At 41.4% G+C, this 9,970-nt stretch overlaps 1 non-coding gene across 1 annotated transcript; it reads left to right on the top strand.

The window, feature by feature from the left end:
• The first annotated feature begins 832 nt into the window (after positions 1-832).
• LOC122049979 lies at positions 833-938 on the top strand. Its single transcript, XR_006131206.1, has one exon. It is a non-coding gene; the product is annotated as a small nucleolar RNA R71 (small nucleolar RNA).
• The last annotated feature ends 9,032 nt before the right edge of the window (positions 939-9,970 follow it).

Here is a 9,970-nt window from a genome sequence, read left to right as displayed (position 1 = left end):
GGTCCGTCCGCTCCTAAGCTTAATTCTATTGCAATGCTCCATAGGATTCACATCGGGTTTTCCTGGAAGTTGCCCTGGCACTCTGGATGAAGAGGAAGCTAGTTGGGCAATTTGACTATCCTGGATCTTTTGATGCTTTTCAGAATTATCCATCCTCTGAATGAGCTTTGCTAAATCTTGTTTCATTTCATTCTGACTTGAGAAAATTTCTTCAAACATCTTTTCAACATTTGACTTTGGTAAGCCTTGAGAAGATAGATGTTGAAAATTTTGTTGCCCAGCTTGGAAATTTGGTCTTGCCCCCATAGATGGTCCTTGATCTTGATTATTTCTGTAGGAAAAATTTGGATGACTCTTCCATCCAGGGTTATAAGTATTTGAGTATGGGTTGTTCTGCCTTTGATTGTAACTCATGATTGCATCGCATTGTTCAAGTTGATTGATTTGTGCAGTGATAGCTCCCAATGGACATGAGTCATTTGAATGCTCTGAACTCCCACATACTTCACAAGATGTACTAATAGCATTGACCATATTAGCACTAGCCCCCATATTCTCAAATTTCTTTGTAAGAGCGTCCAATTTTGCAGATAAAAGAGTGACTGCATCTACATCAAACTTCCCTGATGCTTTAATTGTTGGGTTTACAGAAAAATAGCCACCACTTCTTTCATTTGCCCATTGATAATGATTTTATGCTACACTTTCAATGATTTCTTCGGATTCATCTAAGCTTTTGTTCATAAGTGCCCCTCCAGCAGCTGAATCAAGGGACACTTTGGTATGGTAATTGATACCATTATAAAAAGTATGCAACACTAACCATCTTTCCAACCCATGATGTGGCCATTGTCTGAGCATACTATTATATCTATCCCATGCTTCAAAAAGAGATTCTGAGTCTGTTTGCTTGAAGCTTGCAATTAAATTCCTCATATGAACTGTTTTGCTTGGTGGATAGAACTTATCAAGAAACTGTTGCTCACACTGCTCCCAAGTGGTGATGCTATTAGGGGTCAAAGAATTCAGCCATTACTTTGCCCTATCTCTTAGAGAAAACCCAAATAACAATAATCTAACTGCATCTGAAGGAACTCCATTCATTTTCATGGTACCACATATTTCATAAAAGACCTCTAAGTGTTGATTAGGGTCTTCATGAGCTCCTCCACCAAATTGGTTCTGCTGCACCATAGATATGATTGCGGGTTTGATCTCAAAGTTATTAGCTTCCACTGAAGGTCTTGAAATACTAGATCGAAAACCTCTTGCATAGGGTGCTACATAATCCTTAAGTGGTCTATTTGCAATGTTCAAATGTTCCTGTTCTTCAATTTGCCTTTGCAGAATTCTTCTTTTATGGAAAGTTCTATCAATCTCAGGGTCAAAAGGAAAGAATTCCCCTGCAAAGTTAGATCTTCGCATACACAAGAACAAGATAGCAGATAGCAATTCGACAGAAAAAGAAAAATAGAAGAATCAAAAATGCAGAATTGAATTTGTACAAAAAGAATTAACAAGAAGTGAAAGTTATACAAGAAAGTAAAAACAGAAATCTAATTATTAGTTACAACTATGCAATATGAAAGGAAAACAAATGTTATGTTTAGTCTAACTCAATTGATAATTCCTAATGTTATAAACGGCGCCAAAAACTTGTTCGCTCTCCGCAAGTGTACGGAAATGTCGCAAGTAATATAAAAGATTATCGTATCCACAGGGACTGGAATAAGCACTAGAAATATCTCAATGCGAATTAGCTAAACAACTATCCAATCGTTTCAAAAGCAAAGTAAAGGTAAACAAATCTAATCTTAAAGATCAACAAACAAGAATTTAGTGTTTTGGGTTATGATAAAGGGAGATTCTAGGAGTTTCGATTTCTTTGTAGGATTTCTCAAATGTAAATGGTTCACCAATTCTTATCCCTCAATTGCCAAACATGTAGAAAGTTGTCGGTTCTCTCTTGCAATAGACAACCGGCTAAGGACTGAGAAATGTATCTAAATAGGATTAATTAGACATGAACCTATGTTGTCCTTACACAGAAGTGCACCTATTACTATGCCTTCCTCGGATATCAACGTAGAAGCCCACGACTTATTAATCTATCAAGATACAAGAAACTAATCACAAAATCCATCCTACTCTCTTGAATATTCCTATTTCCTCTTCGAGATTATCTCTCAAACGTCCTTACACGGGCTTGCACCTGTCACGTGGATCCCTCGGATGATCGAGTGAGAGTTTATCTTTACAAAGTCCATAAGATATTCAAACAATTAATCAACAATGAGAATTAAGCACGAATCACCATTAATCATTCAAGATCTAATCGATACAAGCAAGATAATGTCATTGACACAAGAAAATGGCAAATCCATAAGAGATTACATCAATCCATCATACAAATACTCCCTTCATCCTAGAATACAAGATCTACTCCATGAATCGAGGAAGAAAACCCGAAGAAATAAAGAATACAAGCATTTCTTAAATCCCCAATCCAAGAAACCAAGAAAAGGGGGAAAGAGAAAACTTATCTACGAAGAAGCTTTGTCTTCGGATCCAATCCTCGCTCCGGAGCCAAAATCGTCAAGAGCTCCCCTTGAATCGCCCAGAAATCCTCCCAAGATTGGGAGGAAACCACCAAATCTTGCCTTCTCCCAAAGGGGGAGAGATCCCCTTTCAATTCATGAAGGAGGGTTTAAATAGAGGAGGGAATCGGGCGCCACACGGCCCCGTGACACGGCCGTGTGAGATTCACACGGCCATGTCCAGTTCCTTCTCTGCCAAAGCTGCACGGCCATGTGACTCCACACGGCCAGAACCCTTCTGCTCACTGGAAATACTACACGGCCGTGTAGTGCACATGACCACAGTCTGCTTGGTCTCTGGAAACCTCACACGGCCGTGTAGATCCACACGGCCATGTAAAGCTTCTGCTCTGGTTAGCTTCAGATCTTGACACGATCGTGCGAGGTTCACACGGCCATGTCATCTTCCTCTTCTGTTGGTGCCAAACTCCACACGGCCCGAGCTCCATACCAGTGCAGGGCCGTGTGAGGTACACGGCCCGGTGCTTTCTCCCTTCGTTTCCTCCAAGGCTTGCCCAAAGATGTAGATTCTTCACCAAATCGACTCTTGTGTACAGAAAATGCACAAAAAGCAGATCTCCGAACCAAAAGAGTAAATATGCTAAAAGGAAAGCTGGAAGTATAAAAATGCATAGATCAAGCATGCTCAAAATATGTAAATGTGCGTAAAAACATGCATAAAAGAGTATATAATCTACGCACATCACTTGGTTACGAGGTATTCTAGGAGGTCGGTTTCGTTGTGGTGGTATTGATGTGTCACAATTTATCCTATCCTCGTTGTCCTTTACCTTGCAGTTGCTGGAAACTAAAGCGGCTACACTTAAACACCAAGAGGAATAAGATTCCTAAGAAAGCCTATTACAGTTTACCCCTGTCACTAGGGCGCCTCAGCGAATCTAAAGGAAACGACTCTAATTGATAGGTTAAGAATAGCGGTTAAGAGATGAGTGTGGTCTCTCATTTCCTTGAGGAGAATTTGCCTCTCCTTTCAGGGAAGTGCCCTAGATGTCCGTGAATGGGTTACCCCTGTCCCTAGGGTCCTTTGGGTGTACGATCTAGAAACAATTCCTATGCAAGGTCGACAAGTTCTACACAATCAAGCGATAAGCAGTTGAAACAAGACATGAAAGATCATCCAACGTGAATAGACAAACTACGAGTTTTACATCAAACCAACCCTCAACTACTCCCTACTTCTAGAACAGAGGGTCTACTTCATAAATATCAGAGAAACGCTCAAAGACATGATTTAAATAAACATACAATCTTTAGATAGAGCGAGGAAGAGAGAGTATGATTATTCCGATGACGATGAGTGGCCTCTGAATCCGATTCTCTGCTTATGTAGTTGATGTGGTGGTGGAAGATCGTGGAACGGGGCTCCGAGACAACGTAGAATGGCTCCAAAACGAACTCTCCCCTGACGGCTCGCCCCCCCCCCCCCCCCCCCCCCCCGGGCAAAAGGGTTAAAAACCCTTTATATAACACTAGGGTTGGCCGTGGCGACATGGTCGTGCCAAGATGCCACGACCTTGTTCTTCTCTCCCTCTGGCAGGGCTGCACAGTCATGCAAGGATGCACGGTCGTGTGGTCTCTGGCTCCTGTTCCCTGAGGCATGGTCATGCAAGGATGCACGACCGGGCATTCCTTCATCTCGGCCTGGGGGTGGCGCGGTCGTGCAATGATGCACGACCGTGTGCTGCTTTGCCTCTGCCATGGTTGCACGACTGTGCAAAGGTGCACGGCTGTGCACTGCTCCCTCCTGTGTAGTCACACGGTCGTGTGCTACATGATCGTGTTCTTCGGCTTGTTTCGGTGCGTAGATAATCGCCATTTTTGCTCCGAAAGTCGTCCCTGTCAACACAAAACCAAACAAAGAGCATATATCTGAACAAAAGAATATATATAATAAATACAAGACAAAAGAGGTAATCATGCAACGAATATATAAGCATAAAGTCCGTGAATGTGCGCTAAAACATGCGTAAATGATCATTATATTTGCACACATCATTGATTCATACAAGTATATTCTCAAGTGAAATCGGTAAAGAAGGATGCTTACTGTTGACCACCTAAATCATTATGTGCTCACTTCTGAGATTATGCTATCTCGTAATTATTTCACCTGATTAATCATTCATTATCTCTTATGGGCTATAAGTAAAGTAGGAGTAGTTTTGAGGATAGGCGAGTATCAGGAGACAGCCAACAGGTAAGTCCCAACTTTCGACTATTTACTTACAATGAAGAAATATATTTTACATACATCCAACTAGTTATTTTACAAGTCCGCTTCTAATACATTGATTATTATATATTCACTCTAGATGTACGTTTGCAGGTTTACTCAAAGTAGTTTACAAAATATATAGATGTCGGTCAACCAGATAATGGTGGGCCTCATAAATATAATATCAGAACAAGTAAAGAACATTTGACACAAATAGTTTTGTTCATAACCAGTCTAGCCGCCAAAGTTTTATTTAAAACTACTAACCAAGTTCTTGGGTAGTTCTTTTTTAAGCTGCCGCAAGTCTATAAATTGAGGAGGAGGTTCTCTGGGTAAGAATCCCCCTTCTCGTAATTGCCTAAGGATTCCATCAGTCAAATGGGTCATAGTCCCTATGATGCGCTCAGCAAACTCAGTTCCAAATTCAAGGGAAGCTAGGTATTGTAAGTGTCGGCTTTCCCAGTGATCTTCTTCGCCCGCCTTGTAATCCTGTAATTCTGATACAAGGCATTCTGCTTTCTCCTTGAAGTTAGCCCTGTCTGTTTTGGTGCGTTCCAACTCCTTGGATAAGAAATCTATTTCTGAATCTTGAGCTTTTAGCTTCTCTTGTAGTTGTAATATCTCAAAATTCTGAGAAGCTAATTCTTGAGCTGAGTCTGGGGACTTGGGGTGTGAGGTTTGAAAATGCTCTAGGAGAGAGGATCTGAGAGTAGCATCCAAAATGGCCTTATCTTTTAAGGTTGCTTCAACATTCAATTTAGAGGATATATTTTATATTTGCAACCCCAGAGTCTTCTTTTCTTCTTCTTTAACCTCTAGTAGCCGGCGATGAGTCTATAGATCCTTCTCCAAAAGAACCATCTGTTGAGCTTGAGAATCCACTTTCTCCCTCAACTAAATAATTTCACTACGAGGAGGACGAGGAGGAGGAGGGGGTGAGGGGGGGAGTTGCCTGTAGGGCTCTTATTTGATCCTTCAGAACTCTATTTTCCCTCTCCAAGTCAACAGCTAAGTTACCCATATAGAAGCTTGAGGCAAAAATTTGAATGGAACAACAACACAATTACAGTTGGTAGTTATGAAGTAGAAAGACACACCTAGAATACTTACGGTCGATGCCTGCTGATTATGGGCATTAGCCTAATCAGAGATGCTTTTTTCCCTCAGGAGGTTCTGACTTTGTGCCCAAGATTTGGCTAAAGAATCCTGCAACTGGAGGATCCCATAGGAAGAAGGGATAGGATCTTGCCTCATTAAAGAAGGTAAGCATTGGGCTTGCTTAAAGAGAACTTGAGGGAGTGCAGAGGCTGAAGGCCCTGCAGAGGAGGAGGGTAATGATCCTGAAGAAGGAGGTGGAGGACTAACACTGGAAACAATAGGAGTACTTTGTACAGAAGTGGGAATATTGGAGGGTAGAGTAGGAGGCGTAGAACCAAGATTTAGTTCAATGGCAAAGACTGGAGAAACAAAGCTAGAAGATCTTCTACAAGGAGTTCTTTTAGCTCTCACTCTAGGCTGGGAAGGAGAAGAAATGGGAGGAGGTTGGGAAGACACGGATGCATCCAGAGTTATCCCGGGAGCAGGAATGACTGGGAGAATTGTAGAAATCAGTAAGCCTTGTCGCATCATGTTAAGAGCAAAATTAGGGCGGAGACGATTATAAGGCATAGGCTCCTTACCTCTCTCATGAGATACCTCAGCAGTAACAATGGGGATCTGCACACATTCATAAATAGTGATCGGAGTTAAACTATTCTTTAGGATATGTGGTCTTTTGCGTCGAACAATAAAAGGACTTTCTTCCTCGGAGGGCTCAGAATCTTCGGCAAGGACCTCATGAGGGGGAAGTAACCCTAGAGATGAAGAGGAAGGATTGAGCCGACGCCTTTACAATAAGTCTTCTCCCAATTGGGTTAAGATTGATCTATTCAATCCTGAATTCTTGTACATGAGAGCTGGGAGAACGACATCAACTGGCAAAAATGAAAAGTGCAAATTGAGAAGAGAAGACAATCTGAGAGTAATAAATACATGTAAAGAGAGGCCTCCAATTCTATATCAGCAAAATTTATCCCAAAGATGAACAGTAAACCTCCAACGACTAGCTGTGGCAAGCTGAATTTGGCCCCCATTAGCTTTGAGAGAGAAGTACTAAAGGTCGGGTCAGCGGACATGTCTCTTGCGTTGGGAGGAGTAGGAAGAATCTGTTGCCAAGTGTTACACAACCGCAAGTGTACGGTTTCGTCATCAGTAATATAAAAGATTTGTCAAATCTATAGGGACTATTGATTAAGCACTAAAGATGTCACAAAGTAAGCTAGACGGTCGATAGTTGGCTTTGGCGCTTGCGAACTACCGAGTGTGATTAAAGAGAGAAAGAAGGTTGAGAGAGAGAGAGAAGAGATCTTGGAGGGAATGAGCTTCAAGAGATGGATTCTAGGATTTCGGTTTCATTGTAATACTAGGAGATACTACATAGATTGCTTAGTTTCTACTCTCTATGTTCATGCTCTTGTAGGAAGTTAGATTGGTCAATATCCCTAAGTATCGAATAGAGACAATCCTTGTGAAATCCTATAATGGTTAACCCCCCTGTTATCAGGGTGCCTCGGTAGATCACAGGGATACATGTCTAGTAGATAACAATAAGGATAAATGTAGTTTGGTATGATTTCCTACTTCCTTATGGAGGAATTGCCTCTCCTTTCAAAAGAATGTCCTAGTTGTCTGTGAACGGGTTACCCTTGTCACTAGGGCTCCTCAGGTATACGATCTAGAGCACTCTCTTTACGAGAGCAGCAGTTCCTGAGGGATTATTTCTCCTTTTAAAGGAACGTCTTAGACGTTCGGAAAGGGTTACCCCTGTCACTAGGGCACCTTGGTCAATACATTCTAAGGCATCCCCTAGCGGGATCAACAATCCTCCACATCAATCAATCAAAGCATAGAAATAGATATAAATATATTACACACGCACAATTCATCAATTAAACAAGGCATAAATAAGTCATTGAGTAGAAATATAGAGAATCTACATAGTTCTGCATCTCCATCATATTACAAATACTTCCTAATCCTAGAAGAGGATGTCTACTCCATAGTGGGGGAAGAACAACCCCAAAACGTAAAGAAGAACATACTTACAACCCTTGATATGAGAAGGAAGGGAAGAAGCGATGCTTGCCGAGATTTTCGATGTCTTGGGGATGCTTCCTTGCTCTGGAGATGGACGGAACGTCAAGGGACGGCGGTGGATGAAGGTCTAGGGTCTCCCCAAAGGAGAAAACTCTTTCCCAAGGAGAGGGACGAAGTCTCAAACCAAAGATGATCAAAGAATAGGGTTCTTGACCCTTTTATACCTCCTCCACGCTGCCCAGGAAAACTAGGATTACAGGCATCTAGTAAACCAGGTTTTTCACCCATTAAACCAGGTTTTCTCATGATTCACCCTGAACCAAAGTTGTATCCTTTGAAATTATCTTCAATCTGATACTTGGATCAAGCCATGGCTCAAACCGAACTGAAATTTATGGCAGTTCGAAGTTTGGTCTACAGTCTGGGTAGAAGTCCAGTTGAACCCGTGGTTGGGAGGCACGACCGTGCCATTTAGCACGGGCAAACAATTCTTTCTCTCTATTAGATCTGAAGAAAAGTTGTAGATCTTGAAGTCATTTACATTTTGGTATAAAGAACAGCCCGAAACTCCAACTGAATACAAAGTTATGGCCGAATTACAATCGGTCTGCAATCTACCCAGAATTCAGCACGGCTCTGTTTTGGCGTGGCACGACCCGCGTTCTTCGTCGTACGGCCATGTGGAATCCACACGGCCTCACACAGCTTCCTCTCGGATTGAGTCACACGACCATGCGAGGTTGCATGGTCGTGGCCTTCTTCGTCTCTGCCGAGGTCACACGGTCGTGTGGATTCACACGACTGTGACCTTCTCAAGCTCTGGAATGTTGGCACGGCCGTGTGCTGCTTGGCCTCGGGGTGGGGTGGCACGAACGTGCAAGGATGAACGGCCGTGTGATGATCCTCCTCTGTCCTGGTCGTACGGTCGTGCCAAGGTTGCACGGTCGTGTCCTCTAGCTTGTTTCGGTGCGTTAATAATCGCTATTTTAGCTCCGAAAGTTGTTTCTGCCAACACAAAACCAAACAAGGAGTAAATATCCGAACAAAAGAGTATATATAATGAATACAAGGTGAAAGAGGCAATCATGCAACAAATATATATGCATAAAGTACATGAATGTGCACTAAAACATGCATAAATGATCATAATATTTGTGCACATCACACCCGCAGACTTGAACCTTTGCTTGTCCTCAAGCAAAACCCGCAATCTAGATTAATGTGGTTAGATAGTGCATCATAATCTCTAGCAAGTCAATCTAATTCTATCAAATAATTTCATTGGTGAGCAAGATACAAAAGTAGTTTAAGTATGACCTAAGTAGTAGTCCTCCGTGCTTAGTGCAAAAGTGGCCTAGATTTATCAAGTTTCAATCCCTAAGTCTAGTCAAGTCGTCATAAAATTGTGTTCCTTATGCTTCCGGCAATAGGCACTTACCTTCCACACGCAAAGTTCGTTCCTCTCAAAAATACTATGCATCGTCTACACAAAGTCTCAAAGGAATACTAAGTATCAAGAGAAACATAGCATTCATTTCCCCAATAACCTAACTCGGTCTTAAAGGGGTGAATTGATAGTTTTCACTCACGACAACTATTTTTTATCCCTTATTCATTTTTTTTCTTTGAATGTTTGTAAAGTATCAAACTTGAATAAACCTTCAATTTTTTATTATTATTTTTTTTATGGGATTGATTTTTTCAAATGAGCTTACATGAACTGAGTTTATCTAGTAACCAAAATGTAGTTGAGAGGTTACCATAGAAGCACAAGTACTAGTCCAATTCTATAAATCATGACTATTTTAGAGTTATCAACCATCAAAAATAGGCATAGTGTATAGAGATCCTAAAACAAGATCAATACTTAAACTCTTATAGTAAAATATTGCTCACTTCATGCTATCATTAGATAGAAAAAGATAGATTACTAAACATACTAGCACCATAAGGAACATAAACCACATGGAATCTAGAATAGACGTGCTAGTATTTTGCAATA

This window comes from Zingiber officinale, chromosome 2B, assembly GCF_018446385.1.
Source record: "Zingiber officinale cultivar Zhangliang chromosome 2B, Zo_v1.1, whole genome shotgun sequence".
NCBI classification, from domain to species: domain Eukaryota; kingdom Viridiplantae; phylum Streptophyta; class Magnoliopsida; order Zingiberales; family Zingiberaceae; genus Zingiber; species Zingiber officinale.
The sequence above is the reverse complement of the archived record's forward strand: the minus strand, read 5'-3'. Positions and strand labels throughout refer to the sequence as shown.